The sequence below is a fragment of the Cavia porcellus genome, unplaced genomic scaffold (genome assembly GCF_034190915.1).
Source record: "Cavia porcellus strain 051 isolate PalLab524CR breed Dunkin Hartley unplaced genomic scaffold, mCavPor4.1 scaffold_7, whole genome shotgun sequence".
NCBI lineage: Eukaryota > Metazoa > Chordata > Mammalia > Rodentia > Caviidae > Cavia > Cavia porcellus.
This window is the reverse complement of record NW_026947490.1, coordinates 1,007,279-1,033,437: the sequence shown is the minus strand read 5'-3', so window position 1 is coordinate 1,033,437 and position 26,159 is coordinate 1,007,279.

The following is a 26,159-nucleotide window of genomic DNA, read 5'->3' as shown; positions in this document are numbered from 1 at the left end:
CCTGGATTCTATTTCCTAAATCTGCTTTACTGTGTTCTACATCATGAGGTCTATTTCCTGAATATTACTTCTTGTATTCTCCTTCCTGTGTTCTATATCATGTATCCTACTTCCTGTGTTCTTCTTCCAGAATTCTATTTCCTGAATCCTCATTCGTGTGCTACTTCCTGAGAACTATTTCCTGAATCCTACTTCCTGTGTTCTCCTTCATGAGGCCTATTTTCTGATTCCTACTTCCTGTGTTCTAATTCCGGAATTTCACTTCCTGAATCTTACTTCCTGCGTTTTACTTCCCGAGTTCTATTTCCCAAATTCTACTTCCTGTGTTCTATTTAGTGAATCTTAATTCCTTGGTTTTCCTTCCTGAATTCTATTTTGTGAATCCTGCTTCCTGTGTTCTACTTCCGGTATTCTATTTCCTGAATCTTACTTCATGTGTTCTACTTCTGGATTCCTATATCCTGAATTCTACTTTCTGTGTTCTACTTACGGAATTCTATTTCCTGAATCCTAATTCCTGTTTTCTCCTTCCTGAGTTGTATTTCCTAAATCTTACATCATGTGTTGTACTTCGAGAATTCTATTTCCTGAATCCTACTTCCTGTGTTCTACTTCCAGAATTCTATTTGCTGAACTCTATTACCTGTGTTCTCCTTCATGAGGCCTATTTACTGAATACTACTTCCTGTGTTATACTTCTGGAATTCTATTTCCTGAATCCTATTTCCTGTGTTCCACTTCGGGAATTCTACTTCCAGAATCCTACTCCGTGTGTTCTACTACCTTAGTTCTACTTCCTGAATCTTAATTCCTGTGCTCTATTGCCTGAGTTCTATTTCCTGAATCCTACCTCATGTGTTCCCCTTCTGGAATTCTATTTTTTAAAATCCTACATCCTGTGTTATACGGCCAGGACTCTATTTCCTGAATCCAACTTCCTGTGTTCTTTTTCCTGCATTCTTTTTCCTGAATCCAACTTCCTGTGCTCTCCTTCATGAGGCCTACACCTTTAATCCTACTTCGTGTGTTCTAATTCCTGAGTTCTATTTCCTGAATCCAATTTCCTGTGTTCTCTTTCTTCAGTTCTATTTCCTGAATTCTACTTCCTGTGCTCTACCTCAGTATTTCTATTTCCTGAATCCAACGTCCTGTGTTCTCCTTCATGGGTCCTATTTCCTGTATCCTATTTCATGTGTTCTAATTCCTGAGTTCTATTTCCTGAATCCTACATCCTGTGTTATGCTTCCTCAGTTTTATTTCCTCAATCCTATATCCTGTGTTATACTTATGGAATTCTATTTCCTGAATCCTGCTTCCTGTTTTCTTCTTCCTGAGTTCCTTTTCCTGAATCTAACATCCTTTGTTCTCCTTCCTAATATCAATTTCCTGAATCTTATGTCCTATGATCTATTTCTGAGTTCTAATTCCTAAATACTACTTCCTGTGTTGTACTTCAGGAATTCTATTCCCTGAATCCTACTTCATGTGTTCTCCTTCCTGAGTTCTATTTCCTGAATCTTAATTCCTGTGTTATACTTCCTGATTTCTATTTCCTTAATCTTACTTCCTGTATTCTACTTCTGGAATTCTATTTCCTAAGTCCTACTTCCTGTATTCTACTTCCAGAATTCTATTTCCTGAATGCTACTTAATGTGTTCCACTTCCTGAGTTCTATTTAATGAATCCTACGTCCAGTGTTCTCCTTTATGAGGCCTATTTTGTGAATCCTACTTCCTGTGTACTCTTCCCGTATCCTATTTCCAGAAACGTAATTCCTGTGTTTTCCATCATGAGGCCTATTTCTTGAATCCTGCTTCCTGTGTTCTACTTCCAGTATTCTATTACGTGAGTCCTAATTCCTGTGTTGTACTTCCATAATTCTACTTCCTTAATCCTACTCTCTGTGTTGTCCTTCCTGAGTTCTATTTCCTGAATCTTAATTCGTGTGTTCTACTTCCTGAGTTCTATTTCCTGAATCCTACTTCCTTTTTCTACCTCCGTAATTCTATTTCCCACATCCTACCTCCTGTGTTTCCAGAATTCTATTTCCTGAAGCTTACATCCTGTGATCTATTTCCTAAGTTCTATTTCCTGAATCCAACTTGCTGCGCTCTCCTTCATGAGGTCTATTTCCTGAATCTTACTTCCTGTCTTTTACATCCTGAGTTCTATTTCCTGAATCTACATCCTTTGTTCTCCTTCCGTATTTCTATTTCCTGAATCCAACTTCCGTTTTTCTCCTTTTGAGTCCTATTTCCTAACTCTTACATCCTGTGTTCCACTTCCAGAGTTATATATCCTCAAACCTACTTCCTGTGTTGTGCTTCCTGAGTTCTGTTTCCTGAATCCTACTTCCTGTGTTCTACTTATGGTATTCTATATTCTGAATCCTACTTCCTGTGTTCTACTTCCGGTATTCTATTTCCTGAATCTTACTTCATGTGTTCTACTTCTGGATTCCTATATCCTGAATTCTACTTCTGTGTTCTACTTACGGAATTCTATTTCCTGAATCCTAATTCCTGTTTTCTCCTTCCTGAGTTGTATTTCCTAAATCTTACATCATGTGTTGTACTTCCAGAATTCTATTTCCTGAATCCTACTTCCTGTGTTCTACTTCCAGAATTCTATTTCCTGAATCCTCATTCGTGTGCTACTTCCTGAGAACTATTTCCTGAATCCTACTTCCTGTGTTCTCCTTCATTAGGCCTATTTTCTGATTCCTACTTCCTGTGTTCTAATTCCGGAATTTCGCTTCCTGAATCTTACTTCCTGCGTTTTACTTCCCGAGTTCTATTTCCCAAATTCTACTTCCTGTGTTCTATTTAGTGAATCTTAATTCCTTGGTTTTCCTTCCTGAATTCTATTTTGTGAATCCTGCTTCCTGTGTTCTACTTCCGGTATTCTATTTCCTGAATCTTACTTCATGTGTTCTACTTCTGGATTCCTATATCCTGAATTCTACTTTCTGTGTTCTACTTACGGAATTCTATTTCCTGAATCCTAATTCCTGTTTTCTCCTTCCTGAGTTGTATTTCCTAAATCTTACATCATGTGTTGTACTTCGAGAATTCTATTTCCTGAATCCTACTTCCTGTGTTCTACTTCCAGAATTCTATTTGCTGAACTCTATTACCTGTGTTCTCCTTCATGAGGCCTATTTACTGAATACTACTTCCTGTGTTATACTTCTGGAATTCTATTTCCTGAATCCTATTTCCTGTGTTCCACTTCGGGAATTCTACTTCCAGAATCCTACTCCGTGTGTTCTACTACCTTAGTTCTACTTCCTGAATCTTAATTCCTGTGCTCTATTGCCTGAGTTCTATTTCCTGAATCCTACCTCATGTGTTCCCCTTCTGGAATTCTATTTTTTAAAATCCTACATCCTGTGTTATACGGCCAGGACTCTATTTCCTGAATCCAACTTCCTGTGTTCTTTTTCCTGCATTCTTTTTCCTGAATCCAACTTCCTGTGCTCTCCTTCATGAGGCCTACACCTTTAATCCTACTTCGTGTGTTCTAATTCCTGAGTTCTATTTCCTGAATCCAATTTCCTGTGTTCTCTTTCTTCAGTTCTATTTCCTGAATTCTACTTCCTGTGCTCTACCTCAGTATTTCTATTTCCTGAATCCAACGTCCTGTGTTCTCCTTCATGGGTCCTATTTCCTGTATCCTATTTCATGTGTTCTAATTCCTGAGTTCTATTTCCTGAATCCTACATCCTGTGTTATGCTTCCTCAGTTTTATTTCCTCAATCCTATATCCTGTGTTATACTTATGGAATTCTATTTCCTGAATCCTGCTTCCTGTTTTCTTCTTCCTGAGTTCCTTTTCCTGAATCTAACATCCTTTGTTCTCCTTCCTAGTATCAATTTCCTGAATCTTATGTCCTATGATCTATTTCTGAGTTCTAATTCCTAAATACTACTTCCTGTGTTGTACTTCAGGAATTCTATTCCCTGAATCCTACTTCATGTGTTCTCCTTCCTGAGTTCTATTTCCTGAATCTTAATTCCTGTGTTATACTTCCTGATTTCTATTTCCTTAATCTTACTTCCTGTATTCTACTTCTGGAATTCTATTTCCTAAGTCCTACTTCCTGTATTCTACTTCCAGAATTCTATTTCCTGAATGCTACTTAATGTGTTCCACTTCCTGAGTTCTATTTAATGAATCCTACGTCCAGTGTTCTCCTTTATGAGGCCTATTTTGTGAATCCTACTTCCTGTGTACTCTTCCCGTATCCTATTTCCAGAAACGTAATTCCTGTGTTTTCCATCATGAGGCCTATTTCTTGAATCCTGCTTCCTGTGTTCTACTTCCAGTATTCTATTACGTGAGTCCTAATTCCTGTGTTGTACTTCCATAATTCTACTTCCTTAATCCTACTCTCTGTGTTGTCCTTCCTGAGTTCTATTTCCTGAATCTTAATTCGTGTGTTCTACTTCCTGAGTTCTATTTCCTGAATCCTACTTCCTTTTTCTACCTCCGTAATTCTATTTCCCACATCCTACCTCCTGTGTTTCCAGAATTCTATTTCCTGAAGCTTACATCCTGTGATCTATTTCCTAAGTTCTATTTCCTGAATCCAACTTGCTGCGCTCTCCTTCATGAGGTCTATTTCCTGAATCTTACTTCCTGTCTTTTACATCCTGAGTTCTATTTCCTGAATCTACATCCTTTGTTCTCCTTCCGTATTTCTATTTCCTGAATCCAACTTCCGTTTTTCTCCTTTTGAGTCCTATTTCCTAACTCTTACATCCTGTGTTCCACTTCCAGAGTTATATATCCTCAAACCTACTTCCTGTGTTGTGCTTCCTGAGTTCTGTTTCCTGAATCCTACTTCCTGTGTTCTACTTATGGTATTCTATATTCTGAATCCTACTTCCTGTGTTCTACTTCCGGAATACTATTTCCTGAACCCTACTTCCTGTGTTCTACTTACGGAATTCTATTTCCTGAATCTTAATTCCTGTGTTCTCCTTCCTGAGTTGTATTTCGTGAATCCTTCTTCCTGTGTTCTACTTCCAGTATTCTATTCGCTGAATACTATTTCCTGTGTTCTCCTTCATGAGGCCTATTTCCTGAGTACTACCTCCTGTGTTATACTGCCGGGATTCTATTTCCTGAATCCTACTTCCTGTGTTGAACTTTGGGAATTGTACTTTCAGATTCCTACTCCCTGTGTTCTCCTTCCTGAGTTCTATTTCCTGAATATTAATTCCTGTCCTCTACTTCTTGAGTTGTTTCCTGAATCCAACTTCCTGTGCTCTCTTTCATGGGGCCTATTTCCCAGATCCTACATCTTGTGTTCTACTCCCTGAGTTCTATTTCCTGAATCTTAATTTGTGTTCCCCTTCCTGAGTTCTTTCTTGAACTTTACTTCCTGTGTCATTCTTCCGGAATACTGTTTCCTGAATTCTACTTCCTGTGTCCTACTTCTGGAATTCTATTTCCTGAATCCTACTTCCTCTGTTCTACTTCCTAAGTTCTATTTCCTGAATGCTACTTCCTGTGTTCTACTTCCTGAGTTCTGTTTCCTGAATCCAACTTCCTGTGCTTTCTTTCATGAGGCCTATTTCTAGAATCCTACCTCCTGTGTTTTACATCCTGAGTTCTATCTCCTGTCTGCTACTTCCGGAATTCTATTCCTTGAATCCTACTACTGTGTTCTCTATATGAGGCCGATTTCCTGAGTAGTAATTCCTGTGTTCTACTTCTGGAATTCTATTTCCTGAATCCTGCTTCTTGTGTTCGACTTCTGGAATTCTATTTCCTGAATCCTACTCCCTGTGTTCTCCTTCCTGAGTTCTATTTACTGAATCTTAATCTTTTGTTGTACATCCTGAGTTCCATTTCCTGACTCCTAATTCTTGTGTTCCACTTCCGGAATTCTATTTCGTGAAAGCTACTCCCTGTGTACTGCTTCCTGAGTTCTATTTCTGAATCTGAATTCCTGTTTTCTGCTTCCTATGTTCTATTCCTGAATCCTACTTCCTGTGTTCTACTTCCTGAATTCTATTTCCTGAATCCAACTTCCTGTGCTTTCTTTCATGAGGCCTATTTGCAGAATACTACATCCTGCATTGTACTTCCTGAGTTCTATTTCCTGAATCCTACTTCCAGTGTTCTCCTTCCTCAGTTCTATTTCCTGAATCCTACTTCCTGTGTTCTACTGCTGGAATTCTATTTCCTTCCTACTTCCTTTGTTCTACTTGAGGAATTCTATATCCTGAATCCTAGCTCCTGTATTCTTCTTCATGAGGCCTATTTCCTGAATATTGCTTCCTGTGTTCCACTTTCGTAATTATATTCCCTGAATCCTACCTCCTGTGTTCTCCTTCTTGAGGCCTATTTCCTGAATGTTTTTTCATGTGTTTTACTTCCTGAGTTCGATTTCCTGAATCCAACTTCCTGTGCTCTCTTTCATGGGGCCTATTTCATGAATCTGACATCCTGTGTTCTACTTCCTGAGTTCTATTTCCTGAATCCTATTTCCTGTGTTCTATTTCCTGAATTCTATTCCTTGAATCCTACTTCCTGTGTTCTCCTTTATGAGGCTGATTTCCTGAATCCTACTTCATGTGTTCTACCTCCGGAATTCTGTTTTCTGAATCTTGCTTCCTGTGTTCCACTTCTGGAATTCTATTTCCTGTATCCTACTCCCTGTGTTCTGCTTCCTGAGTTCTCTTTCTGAATCTGAATCCTGTGTTCTACTTCCTAAATTCTACTTCCTGAATCCTACTTCCTGTGTCCTACTCCCTGAGTTATCCTTCCTGAATTTTAATCTTGTGTTCTACTTCCTCAGATCTATTTGCTGAATCCTACTTCCTGTGTTCTACTTCCGGAATTCTATTTCCTAAATTCTACCTCCTGTGTTCTCCTTTCAGAATTCTATTTCGTGAATCCTATTTCCGGTGTTCTATATTCTGAGTTGTGTTTCCTGCATCCAACTTGCTGTGCTCTCCTTCATGAGGACTATTTCGTGAATCCTACTTCCTGTGTTCTGCTTCCTGAGTTCTATTCCCTGAATCCTTCTTCCTGTGTTGTCCTTCCTGAGTTCTATTTAATGAAACTTACTTCTCGCGTTCTACTTCTGTATTTCTCTTTCCCGAATCCAGCTTCCTGTCTTTTCTATCATTAGTCCTATTTCCTGAATCCTACTTCCTGTGTTCTGCTTCCGGAGTTTTATTTACTGACTCCTACTTCCTGTGTTGTGTTTCCTGAATTCTATTTCCTGAATCGTAATTCATGTGTTCTACTTCAGGAATTCTATTTCCTGAATTCTACTTCCTGTGTTCTACTCCATAATATTTATTTCCTAAAACCTATTTGCTGTATTCTACTTTCGGAATTCTATTCCCTGAACCCTACTTCCCGTGTTGTCCTTCATGAGACCTATTTCCTATATACTACTTCCTGTGTTCTACTTCTGGAATTCTATTTCCTGAATCTTGCTACCTGTGTTATACTTCCGGAATTGTATTTCCTCTATCCTTCTCCCTGTGTTCTCTTCCTGAGTTCTATTTCTTAATCTCAAGTCCTGTATTCTACTTCCTAAGATCTATTTCCTGAATTCTAATTCCTGTGTTCTACTTCCAGAATCCTTTTTCCTAAATCCTACTTCCTGTGTTCTAATTCCGGAATTGTTTTTCTTGAATCCTACTTCCTTTGTTGTACTTCCTGAGGTCTATTTCCTCAATCCAACTTCTTGCGCATTCTTTCATGAGGCCTATTTCCAGTATCCTACATCCTGTGTTCTACTTCCTGAGATCTATTTACAGAATCCTACTTCCTGTGTTCTACTTCTGGAATTGTATTCCCTGCATCCTACTTCCTGTGTTCTAGTTCCTGAGTTCTATTTCCTCAATCCTAATTCCTGTGTTCTCCTTCCTGAGTTTCGTTTCTTGAATCTTACTTCCTGTGTTCTCCTTTGGGAGTTCTATTTCCTAAATCCTATTTCCTGTGTTCTACTTCCTGAGTTCTATTTCCTGAATTCTACTTCCTGTGTTCTTCTTCCGGGATTCTGATTCCTGAATGCTACTTCCTGTGTTCTTCTTCCTGAGTTCTATTTCCTGAATGTTAATTCCTGTGTTCTCCTTCCTGAGTTCTATTTTGTGAATCCGAATTCCAGTGTTGTACTTCCGGGATTCTCTTTCGTGAATGCTACTTGCTGAGATCTACTTCCGGGATCCTATTTCCTGAATTTTACTTCCTATGTTGTCCTTCCGGAATTCTATTTCCTGAATCCTTGTTCCTGTGCTCTCATACCGGAATTCCATTTCCTGAATCATACTTCCTCTGTTCTCCTTCCTGAGTGCTATTTCCTGAATCTTACTTCGGGTGTCATACTTCTGGAATTCTATTTCCTGAATCCTACTTCTTGTGTTTACTTCTGGAATTCTATTCCATGAATCCTACTTCCTGTGTTGTCCTTCATGAATACTTTCTGAATACTACTTCCTGTTTCCTGCTTCCGGAATTCTATTTCCTGAATCCTACTTCTTATATTCTCCATCATGAGGATTATTTCCTGAATACTACTTCCTGTGTTCTACTTCCGGAATTCTGTTCCCTGAATGCTACTTCCCTTGTTCTACCTCCACAATTCTTTTCTGCGAATCCCACTTCCTGTGTTCTCCTTCATGAGGCCTATTTCCTAAATTCTACTTCCTGTGTTCTTCTTAGGCAATTCTATTTCCTGAATCCTAATTCCTGTGTTGTACTTCCGGAATTCTACTTCCTGAATCCTACTACCTGTGTTCTCCTTTCTGAGTTCTATTTCCTGAATTCAACTTCCTGTGCTCTCCTTCATGAGACCTATTTCCTGAATCTTAATTCCTGTGTTCTACTTCCTGAGTTCTATTTCCTGAATTCTACTTCCTGTGTTGTATTTTCTCAGTTCTATTTCCTGAATACAACTTCCTGATTTCTCCTTAATGAGTCCTATTTCCTGAATCCTACTTCCTGTGTTCTACATATGGAATTCTATTTCCTGAATCCTACTTCCTGTGTTCTACTTCCTGAGTTCTATTTCCTGAATCCTACTTCCTGTATTCTATTTCCAGAATAGTATTCCGTGAATCTGAATCCTCCTTCCTGTGTTCTACTCTCTGAGGCCTATTTACTGAATCCTACTTCCTGTGTTCTCCTTCATCAGGCTCATTTCCTGAATCCTACATCCTATGTTCTATTATCGGAATACTATTTCCTGAATCCTTTTTCCTGTGTTCTACTTCTTGGGTTCTATTTCCTGAATTCTACTTCCTGTGTTCTCCTTCATGCGGTCTATTTCTTGAATCCCACTTCCTGTGTTCTAGTTCCTGAGTCCTATTTACTGAATCCTACATCCTGTGTTCTCCTCCATGAGGCCCATTTCCTGAATCCTACATCCTGTGTTCTATTACCAGAATAGTATTTCCTGAATCGTACTTCCTGTGTTATACTTCCTGAGTTCTATTTCTTGTATCCTCTATAATGAGGCCTATTTCGTGAATCCTACTTCCTGTGTTCTACTTCTGGAATTCTATTTCCTGAAACCTACCTCCATCATGAGGCCTATTTCCTGAATACTGCTTGCTGAGTTCTACCCCCTGGATTCTATTTCCTAAATCTGCTTTACTGTGTTCTACATCATGAGGTCTATTTCCTGAATATTACTTCTTGTATTCTCCTTCCTGTGTTCTATATCCTGAATCCTACTTCCTGTGTTCTTCTTCCAGAATTCTATTTCCTGAATCCTCATTCGTGTGCTACTTCCTGAGAACTATTTCCTGAATCCTACTTCCTGTGTTCTCCTTCATGAGGCCTATTTTCTGATTCCTACTTCCTGTGTTCTAATTCCGGAATTTCACTTCCTGAGTCTTTCTTCCTGCGTTTTACTTCCCGAGTTCTATTTCCCAAATTCTACTTCCTGTGTTCTATTTAGTGAATCTTAATTCCTTGGTTTTCCTTCCTGAATTCTATTTTGTGAATCCTGCTTCCTGTGTTCTACTTCCGGTATTCTATTTCCTGAATCTTACTTCATGTGTTCTACTTCTGGATTCCTATATCCTGAATTCTACTTTCTGTGTTCTACTTACGGAATTCTATTTCCTGAATCCTAATTCCTGTTTTCTCCTTCCTGAGTTGTATTTCCTAAATCTTACATCATGTGTTGTACTTCCAGAATTCTATTTCCTGAATCCTACTTCCTGTGTTCTACTTCCAGAATTCTATTTGCTGAACTCTATTACCTGTGTTCTCCTTCATGAGGCCTATTTACTGAATACTACTTCCTGTGTTATACTTCTGGAATTCTATTTTCTGAATCCTATTTCCTGTGTTCCACTTCGGGAATTCTACTTCCAGAATCCTACTCCGTGTGTTCTACTACCTTAGTTCTACTTCCTGAATCTTAATTCCTGTGCTCTATTGCCTGAGTTCTATTTCCTGAATCCTACCTCATGTGTTCCCCTTCTGGAATTCTATTGTTTAAAATCCTACATCCTGTGTTATACGGCCAGGACTCTATTTCCTGAATCCAACTTCCTGTGTTCTTTTTCCTGCATTCTTTTTCCTGAATCCAACTTCCTGTGCTCTCCTTCATGAGGCCTACACCTTTAATCCTACTTCGTGTGGTCTAATTCCTGAGTTCTATTTCCTGAATCCAATTTCCTGTGTTCTCTTTCTTCAGTTCTATTTCCTGAATTCTACTTCCTGTGCTCTACCTCAGTATTTCTATTTCCTGAATCCAACGTCCTGTGTTCTCCTTCATGGGTCCTATTTCCTGTATCCTATTTCATGTGTTCTAATTCCTGAGTTCTATTTCCTGAATCCTACATCCTGTGTTATGCTTCCTCAGTTTTATTTCCTGAATCCTATATCCTGTGTTATACTTATGGAATTCTATTTCCTGAATCCTGCTTCCTGTTTTCTTCTTCCTGAGTTCCTTTTCCTGAATCTTACATCCTTTGTTCTCCTTCCTAGTATCAATTTCCTGAATCTTATGTTCTATGATCTATTTCTGAGTTCTAATTCCTGAATACTACTTCCTGTGTTGTACTTCAGGAATTCTATTCCCTGAATCCTACTTCATGTGTTCTCCTTCCTGAGTTCTATTTCCTGAATCTTAATTCCTGTGTTATACTTCCTGATTTCTATTTCCTTAATCTTACTTCCTGTATTCTCCTTCTGGAATTCTATTTCCTAAGTCCTACTTCCTGTATTCTACTTCCAGAATTCTATTTCCTGAATGCTACTTAATGTGTTCCACTTCCTGAGTTCTATTTAATGAATCCTACGTCCAGTGTTCTCCTTTATGAGGCCTATTTTGTGAATCCTACTTCCTGTGTACTCTTCCCGTATCCTATTTCCAGAAACGTAATTCCTGTGTTTTCCATCATGAGGCCTATTTCTTGAATCCTGCTTCCTGTGTTCTACTTCCAGTATTCTATTACGTGAGTCCTAATTCCTGTGTTGTACTTCCATAATTCTACTTCCTTAATCCTACTCTCTGTGTTGTCCTTCCTGAGTTCTATTTCCTGAATCTTAATTCGTGTGTTCTACTTCCTGAGTTCTATTTCCTGAATCCTACTTCCTTTTTCTACCTCCGTAATTCTATTTCCCACATCCTACCTCCTGTGTTCTATTTCCAGAATTCTATTTCCTGAAGCTTACATCCTGTGATCTATTTCCTAAGTTCTATTTCCTGAATCCAACTTGCTGCGCTCTCCTTCATGAGGTCTATTTCCTGAATCTTACTTCCTGTCTTTTACATCCTGAGTTCTATTTCCTGAATCTACATCCTTTGTTCTCCTTCCGTATTTCTATTTCCTGAATCCAACTTCCGTTTTTCTCCTTTTGAGTCCTATTTCCTAACTCTTACATCCTGTGTTCCACTTCCAGAGTTATATATCCTCAAACCTACTTCCTGTGTTGTGCTTCCTGAGTTCTGTTTCCTGAATCCTACTTCCTGTGTTCTACTTATGGTATTCTATATTCTGAATCCTACTTCCTGTGTTCTACTTCCGGAATACTATTTCCTGAACCCTACTTCCTGTGTTCTACTTACGGAATTCTATTTCCTGAATCTTAATTCCTGTGTTCTCCTTCCTGAGTTGTATTTCGTGAATCCTTCTTCCTGTGTTCTACTTCCAGTATTCTATTCGCTGAATACTATTTCCTGTGTTCTCCTTCATGAGGCCTATTTCCTGAGTACTACCTCCTGTGTTATACTGCCGGGATTCTATTTCCTGAATCCTACTTCCTGTGTTGAACTTTGGGAATTGTACTTTCAGATTCCTACTCCCTGTGTTCTCCTTCCTGAGTTCTATTTCCTGAATATTAATTCCTGTCCTCTACTTCTTGAGTTGTTTCCTGAATCCAACTTCCTGTGCTCTCTTTCATGGGGCCTATTTCCCAGATCCTACATCTTGTGTTCTACTCCCTGAGTTCTATTTCCTGAATCTTAATTTGTGTTCCCCTTCCTGAGTTCTTTCTTGAACTTTACTTCCTGTGTCATTCTTCCGGAATACTGTTTCCTGAATTCTACTTCCTGTGTCCTACTTCTGGAATTCTATTTCCTGAATCCTACTTCCTCTGTTCTACTTCCTAAGTTCTATTTCCTGAATGCTACTTCCTGTGTTCTACTTCCTGAGTTCTGTTTCCTGAATCCAACTTCCTGTGCTTTCTTTCATGAGGCCTATTTCTAGAATCCTACCTCCTGTGTTTTACATCCTGAGTTCTATCTCCTGTCTGCTACTTCCGGAATTCTATTCCTTGAATCCTACTACTGTGTTCTCTATATGAGGCCGATTTCCTGAGTAGTAATTCCTGTGTTCTACTTCTGGAATTCTATTTCCTGAATCCTGCTTCTTGTGTTCGACTTCTGGAATTCTATTTCCTGAATCCTACTCCCTGTGTTCTCCTTCCTGAGTTCTATTTACTGAATCTTAATCTTTTGTTGTACATCCTGAGTTCCATTTCCTGACTCCTAATTCTTGTGTTCCACTTCCGGAATTCTATTTCGTGAAAGCTACTCCCTGTGTACTGCTTCCTGAGTTCTATTTCTGAATCTGAATTCCTGTTTTCTGCTTCCTATGTTCTATTCCTGAATCCTACTTCCTGTGTTCTACTTCCTGAATTCTATTTCCTGAATCCAACTCCCTGTGCTTTCTTTCATGAGGCCTATTTGCAGAATACTACATCCTGCATTGTACTTCCTGAGTTCTATTTCCTGAATCCTACTTCCAGTGTTCTCCTTCCTCAGTTCTATTTCCTGAATCCTACTTCCTGTGTTCTACTGCTGGAATTCTATTTCCTTCCTACTTCCTTTGTTCTACTTGAGGAATTCTATATCCTGAATCCTAGCTCCTGTATTCTTCTTCATGAGGCCTATTTCCTGAATATTGCTTCCTGTGTTCCACTTTCGTAATTATATTCCCTGAATCCTACCTCCTGTGTTCTCCTTCTTGAGGCCTATTTCCTGAATGCTTTTTCCTGTGTTTTACTTCCTGAGTTCGATTTCCTGAATCCAACTTCCTGTGCTCTCTTTCATGGGGCCTATTTCATGAATCTGACATCCTGTGTTCTACTTCCTGAGTTCTATTTCCTGAATCCTATTTCCTGTGTTCTATTTCCTGAATTCTATTCCTTGAATCCTACTTCCTGTGTTCTCCTTTATGAGGCTGATTTCCTGAATCCTACTTCATGTGTTCTACCTCCGGAATTCTGTTTTCTGAATCTTGCTTCCTGTGTTCCACTTCTGGAATTCTATTTCCTGTATCCTACTCCCTGTGTTCTGCTTCCTGAGTTCTCTTTCTGAATCTGAATCCTGTGTTCTACTTCCTAAGTTCTACTTCCTGAATCCTACTTCCTGTGTCCTACTCCCTGAGTTATCCTTCCTGAATTTTATTCTTGTGTTCTACTTCCTCAGATCTATTTGCTGAATCCTACTTCCTGTGTTCTACTTCCGGAATTCTATTTCCTAAATTCTACCTCCTGTGTTCTCCTTTCAGAATTCTATTTCCTGAATCCTACTTCCGGTGTTCTATTTCCTGAGTTGTGTTTCCTGCATCCAACTTGCTGTGCTCTCCTTCATGAGGACTATTTCGTGAATCCTACTTCCTGTGTTCTGCTTCCTGAGTTCTATTCCCTGAATCCTTCTTCCTGTGTTGTCCTTCCTGAGTTCTATTTAATGAAACTTACTTCTCGCGTTCTACTTCTGTATTTCTCTTTCCCGAATCCAGCTTCCTGTCTTTTCTATCATTAGTCCTATTTCCTGAATCCTACTTCCTGTGTTCTGCTTCCGGAGTTTTATTTCCTGACTCCTACTTCCTGTGTTGTGTTTCCTGAATTCTATTTCCTGAATCGTAATTCATGTGTTCTACTTCAGGAATTCTATTTCCTGAATTCTACTTCCTGTGTTCTACTCCATAATATTTATTTCCTAAAACCTATTTGCTGTATTCTACTTTCGGAATTCTATTCCCTGAACCCTACTTCCCGTGTTGTCCTTCATGAGACCTATTTCCTATATACTACTTCCTGTGTTCTACTTCTGGAATTCTATTTCCTGAATCTTGCTACCTGTGTTATACTTCCGGAATTGTATTTCCTCTATCCTTCTCCCTGTGTTCTCTTCCTGAGTTCTATTTCTTAATCTCAAGTCCTGTATTCTACTTCCTAAGATCTATTTCCTGAATTCTAATTCCTGTGTTCTACTTCCAGAATCCTTTTTCCTAAATCCTACTTCCTGTGTTCTAATTCCGGAATTGTTTTTCTTGAATCCTACTTCCTTTGTTGTACTTCCTGAGGTCTATTTCCTCAATCCAACTTCTTGCGCATTCTTTCATGAGGCCTATTTCCAGTATCCTACATCCTGTGTTCTACTTCCTGAGATCTATTTACAGAATCCTACTTCCTGTGTTCTACTTCTGGAATTGTATTCCCTGCATCCTACTTCCTGTGTTCTAGTTCCTGAGTTCTATTTCCTCAATCCTAATTCCTGTGTTCTCCTTCCTGAGTTTCATTTCTTGAATCTTACTTCCTGTGTTCTCCTTTGGGAGTTCTATTTCCTAAATCCTATTTCCTGTGTTCTACTTCCTGAGTTCTATTTCCTGAATTCTACTTCCTGTGTTCTTCTTCCGGGATTCTGATTCCTGAATGCTACTTCCTGTGTTCTTCTTCCTGAGTTCTATTTCCTGAATGTTAATTCCTGTGTTCTCCTTCCTGAGTTCTATTTTGTGAATCCGAATTCCAGTGTTGTACTTCCGGGATTCTCTTTCGTGAATGCTACTTGTTGAGATCTACTTCCGGGATCCTATTTCCTGAATTTTACTTCCTATGTTGTCCTTCCGGAATTCTATTTCCTGAATCCTTGTTCCTGTGCTCTCATACCGGAATTCCATTTCCTGAATCATACTTCCTCTGTTCTCCTTCCTGAGTGCTATTTCCTGAATCTTACTTCGGGTGTCATACTTCTGGAATTCTATTTCCTGAATCCTACTTCTTGTGTTTACTTCTGGAATTCTATTCCATGAATCCTACTTCCTGTGTTGTCCTTCATGAATACTTTCTGAATACTACTTCCTGTTTCCTGCTTCCGGAATTCTATTTCCTGAATCCTACTTCTTATATTCTCCATCATGAGGATTATTTCCTGAATACTACTTCCTGTGTTCTACTTCCGGAATTCTGTTCCCTGAATGCTACTTCCCTTGTTCTACCTCCACAATTCTTTTCTGCGAATCCCACTTCCTGTGTTCTCCTTCATGAGGCCTATTTCCTAAATTCTACTTCCTGTGTTCTTCTTAGGCAATTCTATTTCCTGAATCCTAATTCCTGTGTTGTACTTCCGGAATTCTACTTCCTGAATCCTACTACCTGTGTTCTCCTTTCTGAGTTCTATTTCCTGAATTCAACTTCCTGTGCTCTCCTTCATGAGACCTATTTCCTGAATCTTACTTCCTGTGTTCTACTTCCTGAGTTCTATTTCCTGAATTCTACTTCCTGTGTTCTATTTTCTCAGTTCTATTTCCTGAATACAACTTCCTGATTTCTCCTTAATGAGTCCTATTTCCTGAATCCTACTTCCTGTGTTCTACATATGGAATTCTATTTCCTGAATCCTACTTCCTGTGTTCTACTTCCTGAGTTCTATTTCCTGAATCCTACTTCCTGTATTCTATTTCCAGAATAGTATTCCGTGAATCTGAATCCTCCTTCCTGTGTTCTACTCTCTGAGGCCTATTTACTGAATCCTACTTCCTGTGTTCTCCTTCATTACGCTCATTTCCTGAATCCTACATCCTATGTTCTATTATCGGAATACTATTTCCTGAATCCTTTTTCCTGTGTTCTACTTCTTGGGTTCTATTTCCTGAATTCTACTTCCTGTGTTCTCCTTCATGTGGTCTATTTCTTGAATCCCACTTCCTGTGTTCTAGTTCCTGAGTCCTATTTACTGAATCCTATATCCTGTGTTCTCCTCCATGAGGCCCATTTCCTGAATCCTACATCCTGTGTTCTATTACCAGAATAGTATTTCCTGAATCGTACTTCCTGTGTTATACTTCCTGAGTTCTATTTCTTGTATCCTCTATAATGAGGCCTATTTCGTGAATCCTACTTCCTGTGTTCTACTTCTGGAATTCTATTTCCTGAAACCTACCTCCATCATGAGGCTTATTTCCTGAATACTGCTTGCTGTGTTCTACCCCCTGGATTCTATTTCCTAAATCTGCTTTACTGTGTTCTACATCATGAGGTCTATTTCCTGAATATTACTTCTTGTATTCTCCTTCCTGTGTTCTATATCCTGAATCCTACTTCCTGTGTTCTTCTTCCAGAATTCTATTTCCTGAATGCTCATTCGTGTGCTACTTCCTGAGAACTATTTCCTGAATCCTACTTCCTGTGTTCTCCTTCATGAGGCCTATTTTCTGATTCCTACTTCCTGTGTTCTAATTCCGGAATTTCACTTCCTGAATCTTACTTCCTGCGTTTTACTTCCCGAGTTCTATTTCCCAAATTCTACTTCCTGTGTTCTACTTAGTGAATCTTAATTCCTTGGTTTTCCTTCCTGAATTCTATTTTGTGAATCCTGCTTCCTGTGTTCTACTTCCGGTATTCTATCTCCTGAATCTTACTTCATGTGTTCTACTTCTGGATTCCTATATCCTGAATTCTACTTTCTGTGTTCTACTTACGGAATTCTATTTCCTGAATCCTAATTCCTGTTTTCTCCTTCCTGAGTTGTATTTCCTAAATCTTACATCATGTGTTGTACTTCCAGAATTCTATTTCCTGAATCCTACTTCCTGTGTTCTACTTCCAGAATTCTATTTGCTGAACTCTATTACCTGTGTTCTCCTTCATGAGGCCTATTTACTGAATACTACTTCCTGTGTTATACTTCTGGAATTCTATTTCCTGAATCCTATTTCCTGTGTTCCACTTCGGGAATTCTACTTCCAGAATCCTACTCCGTGTGTTCTACTACCTTAGTTCTACTTCCTGAATCTTAATTCCTGTGCTCTATTGCCTGAGTTCTATTTCCTGAATCCTACCTCATGTGTTCCCCTTCTGGAATTCTATTGTTTAAAATCCTACATCCTGTGTTATACGGCCAGGACTCTATTTCCTGAATCCAACTTCCTGTGTTCTTTTTCCTGCATTCTTTTTCCTGAATCCAACTTCCTGTGCTCTCCTTCATAAGGCCTACACCTTTAATCCTACTTCGTGTGTTCTAATTCCTGAGTTCTATTTCCTGAATCCAATTTCCTGTGTTCTCTTTCTTCAGTTCTATTTCCTGAATTCTACTTCCTGTGCTCTACCTCAGTATTTCTATTTCCTGAATCCAACGTCCTGTGTTCTCCATCATGGGTCCTATTTCCTGTATCCTATTTCATGTGTTCTAATTCCTGAGTTCTATTTCCTGAATCCTACATCCTGTGTTATGCTTCCTCAGTTTTATTTCCTGAATCCTATATCCTGTGTTATACTTATGGAATTCTATTTCCTGAATCCTGCTTCCTGTTTTCTTCTTCCTGAGTTCCTTTTCCTGAATCTTACATCCTTTGTTCTCCTTCCTAGTATCAATTTCCTGAATCTTATGTTCTATGATCTATTTCTGAGTTCTAATTCCTGAATACTACTTCCTGTGTTGTACTTCAGGAATTCTATTCCCTGAATCCTACTTCATGTGTTCTCCTTCCTGAGTTCTATTTCCTGAATCTTAATTCCTGTGTTATACTTCCTGATTTCTATTTCCTTAATCTTACTTCCTGTATTCTCCTTCTGGAATTCTATTTCCTAAGTCCTACTTCCTGTATTCTACTTCCAGAATTCTATTTCCTGAATGCTACTTAATGTGTTCCACTTCCTGAGTTCTATTTAATGAATCCTACGTCCAGTGTTCTCCTTTATGAGGCCTATTTTGTGAATCCTACTTCCTGTGTACTCTTCCCGTATCCTATTTCCAGAAACGTAATTCCTGTGTTTTCCATCATGAGGCCTATTTCTTGAATCCTGCTTCCTGTGTTCTACTTCCAGTATTCTATTACGTGAGTCCTAATTCCTGTGTTGTACTTCCATAATTCTACTTCCTTAATCCTACTCTCTGTGTTGTCCTTCCTGAGTTCTATTTCCTGAATCTTAATTCGTGTGTTCTACTTCCTGAGTTCTATTTCCTGAATCCTACTTCCTTTTTCTACCTCCGTAATTCTATTTCCCACATCCTACCTCCTGTGTTCTATTTCCAGAATTCTATTTCCTGAAGCTTACATCCTGTGATCTATTTCCTAAGTTCTATTTCCTGAATCCAACTTGCTGCGCTCTCCTTCATGAGGTCTATTTCCTGAATCTTACTTCCTGTCTTTTACATCCTGAGTTCTATTTCCTGAATCTACATCCTTTGTTCTCCTTCCGTATTTCTATTTCCTGAATCCAACTTCCGTTTTTCTCCTTTTGAGTCCTATTTCCTAACTCTTACATCCTGTGTTCCACTTCCAGAGTTATATATCCTCAAACCTACTTCCTGTGTTGTGCTTCCTGAGTTCTGTTTCCTGAATCCTACTTCCTGTGTTCTACTTATGGTATTCTATATTCTGAATCCTACTTCCTGTGTTCTACTTCCGGTATTCTATTTCCTGAATCTTACTTCATGTGTTCTACTTCTGGATTCCTATATCCTGAATTCTACTTTCTGTGTTCTACATACGGAATTCTATTTCCTGAATCCTAATTCCTGTTTTCTCCTTCCTGAGTTGTATTTCCTAAATCTTACATCATGTGTTGTACTTCCAGAATTCTATTTCCTGAATCCTACTTCCTGTGTTCTACTTCCAGAATTCTATTTGCTGAACTCTATTACCTGTGTTCTCCTTCATGAGGCCTATTTACTGAATACTACTTCCTGTGTTATACTTTTGGAATTCTATTTTCTGAATCCTATTTCCTGTGTTCCACTTCAGGAATTCTACTTCCAGAATCCTACTCCGTGTGTTCTACTACCTTAGTTCTACTTCCTGAATCTTAATTCCTGTGCTCTATTGCCTGAGTTCTATTTCCTGAATCCTACCTCATGTGTTCCCCTTCTGGAATTCTATTTTTTAAAATCCTACATCCTGTGTTATACGGCCAGGACTCTATTTCCTGAATCCAACTTCCTGTGTTCTTTTTCCTGCATTCTTTTTCCTGAATCCAACTTCCTGTGCTCTCCTTCATGAGGCCTACACCTTTAATCCTACTTCGTGTGTTCTAATTCCTGAGTTCTATTTCCTGAATCCAATTTCCTGTGTTCTCTTTCTTCAGTTCTATTTCCTGAATTCTACTTCCTGTGTTCTACCTCAGTATTTCTATTTCCTGAATCCAACGTCCTGTGTTCTCCTTCATGGGTCCTATTTCCTGTATCCTATTTCATGTGTTCTAATTCCTGAGGTCTATTTCCTGAATCCTACATCCTGTGTTATGCTTCCTCAGTTTTATTTCCTGAATCCTATATCCTGTGTTATACTTATGGAATTCTATTTCCTGAATCCTGCTTCCTGTTTTCTTCTTCCTGAGTTCCTTTTCCTGAATCTTACATCCTTTGTTCTCCTTCCTAGTATCAGTTTCCTGAATCTTATGTTCTATGATCTATTTCTGAGTTCTAATTCCTGAATACTACTTCCTGTGTTGTACTTCAGGTATTCTATTCCCTGAATCCTACTTCATGTGTTCTCCTTCCTGAGTTCTATTTCCTGAATCTTAATTCCTGTGTTATACTTCCTGATTTCTATTTCCTTAATCTTACTTCCTGTATTCTCCTTCTGGAATTCTATTTCCTAAGTCCTACTTCCTGTATTCTACTTCCAGAATTCTATTTCCTGAATGCTACTTAATGTGTTCCACTTCCTGAGTTCTATTTAATGAATCCTACGTCCAGTGTTCTCCTTTATGAGGCCTATTTTGTGAATCCTACTTCCTGTGTACTCTTCCCGTATCCTATTTCCAGAAACGTAATTCCTGTGTTTTCCATCATGAGGCCTATTTCTTGAATCCTGCTTCCTGTGTTCTACTTCCAGTATTCTATTACGTGAGTCCTAATTCCTGTGTTGTACTTCCATAATTCTACTTCCTTAATCCTACTCTCTGTGTTGTCCTTCCTGAGTTCTATTTCCTGAATCTTAATTCGTGTGTTCTACTTCCTGAGTTCTATTTCCTGAATCCTACTTCCTTTTTCTACCTCCGTAATTCTATTTCCCACATCCTACCTCCTGTGTTCTATTTCCAGAATTCTATTTCCTGAAGCTTACATCCTGTGATCTATTTCCTAAGTTCTATTTCCTGAATCCAACTTGCTGCGCTCTCCTTCATGAGGTCTATTTCCTGAATCTTACTTCCTGTCTTTTACATCCTGAGTTCTATTTCCTGAATCTACATCCTTTGTTCTCCTTCCGTATTTCTATTTCCTGAATCCAACTTCCGTTTTTCTCCTTTTGAGTCCTATTTCCTAACTCTTACATCCTGTGTTCCACTTCCAGAGTTATATATCCTCAAACCTACTTCCTGTGTTGTGCTTCCTGAGTTCTGTTTCCTGAATCCTACTTCCTGTGTTCTACTTATGGTATTCTATATTCTGAATCCTACTTCCTGTGTTCTACTTCCGGTATTCTATTTCCTGAATCTTACTTCATGTGTTCTACTTCTGGATTCCTATATCCTGAATTCTACTTTCTGTGTTCTACATACGGAATTCTATTTCCTGAATCCTAATTCCTGTTTTCTCCTTCCTGAGTTGTATTTCCTAAATCTTACATCATGTGTTGTACTTCCAGAATTCTATTTCCTGAATCCTACTTCCTGTGTTCTACTTCCAGAATTCTATTTGCTGAACTCTATTACCTGTGTTCTCCTTCATGAGGCCTATTTACTGAATACTACTTCCTGTGTTATACTTCTGGAATTCTATTTTCTGAATCCTATTTCCTGTGTTCCACTTCGGGAATTCTACTTCCAGAATCCTACTCCGTGTGTTCTACTACCTTAGTTCTACTTCCTGAATCTTAATTCCTGTGCTCTATTGCCTGAGTTCTATTTCCTGAATCCTACCTCATGTGTTCCCCTTCTGGAATTCTATTTTTTAAAATCCTGCATCCTGTGTTATACGGCCAGGACTCTATTTCCTGAATCCAACTTCCTGTGTTCTTTTTCCTGCATTCTTTTTCCTGAATCCAACTTCCTGTGCTCTCCTTCATGAGGCCTACACCTTTAATCCTACTTCGTGTGTTCTAATTCCTGAGTTCTATTTCCTGAATCCAATTTCCTGTGTTCTCTTTCTTCAGTTCTATTTCCTGAATTCTACTTCCTGTGTTCTACCTCAGTATTTCTATTTCCTGAATCCAACGTCCTGTGTTCTCCTTCATGGGTCCTATTTCCTGTATCCTATTTCATGTGTTCTAATTCCTGAGTTCTATTTCCTGAATCCTACATCCTGTGTTATGCTTCCTCAGTTTTATTTCCTGAATCCTATATCCTGTGTTATACTTATGGAATTCTATTTCCTGAATCCTGCTTCCTGTTTTCTTCTTCCTGAGTTCCTTTTCCTGAATCTTACATCCTTTGTTCTCCTTCCTAGTATCAGTTTCCTGAATCTTATGTTCTATGATCTATTTCTGAGTTCTAATTCCTGAATACTACTTCCTGTGTTGTACTTCAGGAATTCTATTCCCTGAATCCTACTTCCTGTGTTCTCCTTCCTGAGTTCTATTTCCTGAATCTTAATTCCTGTGTTATACTTCCTGATTTCTATTTCCTTAATCTTACTTCCTGTATTCTACTTCTGGAATTCTATTTCCTAAGTCCTACTTCCTGTATTCTACTTCCAGAATTCTATTTCCTGAATGCTACTTAATGTGTTCCACTTCCTGAGTTCTATTTAATGAATCCTACGTCCAGTGTTCTCCTTTATGAGGCCTATTTTGTGAATCCTACTTCCTGTGTACTCTTCCCGTATCCTATTTCCAGAAACGTAATTCCTGTGTTTTCCATCATGAGGCCTATTTCTTGAATCCTGCTTCCTGTGTTCTACTTCCAGTATTCTATTACGTGAGTCCTAATTCCTGTGTTGTACTTCCATAATTCTACTTCCTTAATCCTACTCTCTGTGTTGTCCTTCCTGAGTTCTATTTCCTGAATCTTAATTCGTGTGTTCTACTTCCTGAGTTCTATTTCCTGAATCCTACTTCTTTTTTCTACCTCCGTAATTCTATTTCCCACATCCTACCTCCTGTGTTCTATTTCCAGAATTCTATTTCCTGAAGCTTACATCCTGTGATCTATTTCCTAAGTTCTATTTCCTGAATCCAACTTGCTGCGCTCTCCTTCATGAGGTCTATTTCCTGAATCTTACTTCCTGTCTTTTACATCCTGAGTTCTATTTCCTGAATCTACATCCTTTGTTCTCCTTCTGTATTTCTATTTCCTGAATCCAACTTCCGTTTTTCTCCTTTTGAGTCCTATTTCCTAACTCTTACAACCTGTGTTCCACTTCCAGAGTTATATATCCTCAAACCTACTTCCTGTGTTGTGCTTCCTGAGTTCTGTTTCCTGAATCCTACTTCCTGTGTTCTACTTATGGTATTCTATATTCTGAATCCTACTTCCTGTGTTCTACTTCCGGTATTCTATTTCCTGAATCTTACTTCATGTGTTCTACTTCTGGATTCCTATATCCTGAATTCTACTTCTGTGTTCTACTTACGGAATTCTATTTCCTGAATCCTAATTCCTGTTTTCTCCTTCCTGAGTTGTATTTCCTAAATCTTACATCATGTGTTGTACTTCCAGAATTCTATTTCCTGAATCCTACTTCCTGTGTTCTACTTCCAGAATTCTATTTGCTGAACTCTATTACCTGTGTTCTCCTTCATGAGGCCTATTTACTGAATACTACTTCCTGTGTTATACTTCTGGAATTCTATTTTCTGAATCCTATTTCCTGTGTTCCACTTCAGGAATTCTACTTCCAGAATCCTACTCCGTGTGTTCTACTACCTTAGTTCTACTTCCTGAATCTTAATTCCTGTGCTCTATTGCCTGAGTTCTATTTCCTGAATCCTACCTCATGTGTTCCCCTTCTGGAATTCTATTTTTTAAAATCCTACATCCTGTGTTATACGGCCAGGACTCTATTTCCTGAATCCAACTTCCTGTGTTCTTTTTCCTGCATTCTTTTTCCTGAATCCAACTTCCTGTGCTCTCCTTCATGAGGCCTACACCTTTAATCCTACTTCGTGTGTTCTAATTCCTGAGTTCTATTTCCTGAATCCAATTTCCTGTGTTCTCTTTCTTCAGTTCTATTTCCTGAATTCTACTTCCTGTGTTCTACCTCAGTATTTCTATTTCCTGAATCCAACGTCCTGTGTTCTCCTTCATGGGTCCTATTTCCTGTATCCTATTTCATGTGTTCTAATTCCTGAGGTCTATTTCCTGAATCCTACATCTTGTGTTATGCTTCCTCAGTTTTATTTCCTGAATCCTATATCCTGTGTTATACTTATGGAATTCTATTTCCTGAATCCTGCTTCCTGTTTTCTTCTTCCTGAGTTCCTTTTCCTGAATCTTACATCCTTTGTTCTCCTTCCTAGTATCAATTTCCTGAATCTTATGTTCTATGATCTATTTCTGAGTTCTAATTCCTGAATACTACTTCCTGTGTTGTACTTCAGGAATTCTATTCCCTGAATCCTACTTCATGTGTTCTCCTTCCTGAGTTCTATTTCCTGAATCTTAATTCCTGTGTTATACTTCCTGATTTCTATTTCCTTAATGTTACTTCCTGTATTCTCCTTCTGGAATTCTATTTCCTAAGTCCTACTTCCTGTATTCTACTTCCAGAATTCTATTTCCTGAATGCTACTTAATGTGTTCCACTTCCTGAGTTCTATTTAATGAATCCTACGTCCAGTGTTCTCCTTTATGAGGCCTATTTTGTGAATCCTACTTCCTGTGTACTCTTCCCGTATCCTATTTCCAGAAACGTAATTCCTGTGTTTTCCATCATGAGGCCTATTTCTTGAATCCTGCTTCCTGTGTTCTACTTCCAGTATTCTATTACGTGAGTCCTAATTCCTGTGTTGTACTTCCATAATTCTACTTCCTTAATCCTACTCTCTGTGTTGTCCTTCCTGAGTTCTATTTCCTGAATCTTAATTCGTGTGTTCTACTTCCTGAGTTCTATTTCCTGAATCCTACTTCCTTTTTCTACCTCCGTAATTCTATTTCCCACATCCTACCTCCTGTGTTCTATTTCCAGAATTCTATTTCCTGAAGCTTACATCCTGTGATCTATTTCCTAAGTTCTATTTCCTGAATCCAACTTGCTGCGCTCTCCTTCATGAGGTCTATTTCCTGAATCTTACTTCCTGTCTTTTACATCCTGAGTTCTATTTCCTGAATCTACATCCTTTGTTCTCCTTCCGTATTTCTATTTCCTGAATCCAACTTCCGTTTTTCTCTTTTTGAGTCCTATTTCCTAACTCTTACATCCTGTGTTCCACTTCCAGAGTTATATATCCTCAAACCTACTTCCTGTGTTGTGCTTCCTGAGTTCTGTTTCCTGAATCCTACTTCCTGTGTTCTACTTATGGTATTCTATATTCTGAATCCTACTTCCTGTGTTCTACTTCCGGTATTCTATTTCCTGAATCTTACTTCATGTGTTCTACTTCTGGATTCCTATATCCTGAATTCTACTTTCTGTGTTCTACATACGGAATTCTATTTCCTGAATCCTAATTCCTGTTTTCTCCTTCCTGAGTTGTATTTCCTAAATCTTACATCATGTGTTGTACTTCCAGAATTCTATTTCCTGAATCCTACTTCCTGTGTTCTACTTCCAGAATTCTATTTGCTGAACTCTATTACCTGTGTTCTCCTTCATGAGGCCTATTTACTGAATACTACTTCCTGTGTTATACTTCTGGAATTCTATTTTCTGAATCCTATTTCCTGTGTTCCACTTCGGGAATTCTACTTCCAGAATCCTACTCCGTGTGTTCTACTACCTTAGTTCTACTTCCTGAATCTTAATTCCTGTGCTCTATTGCCTGAGTTCTATTTCCTGAATCCTACCTCATGTGTTCCCCTTCTGGAATTCTATTTTTTAAAATCCTACATCCTGTGTTATACGGCCAGGACTCTATTTCCTGAATCCAACTTCCTGTGTTCTTTTTCCTGCATTCTTTTTCCTGAATCCAACTTCCTGTGCTCTCCTTCATGAGGCCTACACCTTTAATCCTACTTCGTGTGTTCTAATTCCTGAGTTCTATTTCCTGAATCCAATTTCCTGTGTTCTCTTTCTTCAGTTCTTTTTCCTGAATTCTACTTCCTGTGTTCTACCTCAGTATTTCTATTTCCTGAATCCAACGTCCTGTGTTCTCCTTCATGGGTCCTATTTCCTGTATCCTATTTCATGTGTTCTAATTCCTGAGTTCTATTTCCTGAATCCTACATCCTGTGTTATGCTTCCTCAGTTTTATTTCCTGAATCCTATATCCTGTGTTATACTTATGGAATTCTATTTCCTGAATCCTGCTTCCTGTTTTCTTCTTCCTGAGTTCCTTTTCCTGAATCTTACATCCTTTGTTCTCCTTCCTAGTATCAGTTTCCTGAATCTTATGTTCTATGATCT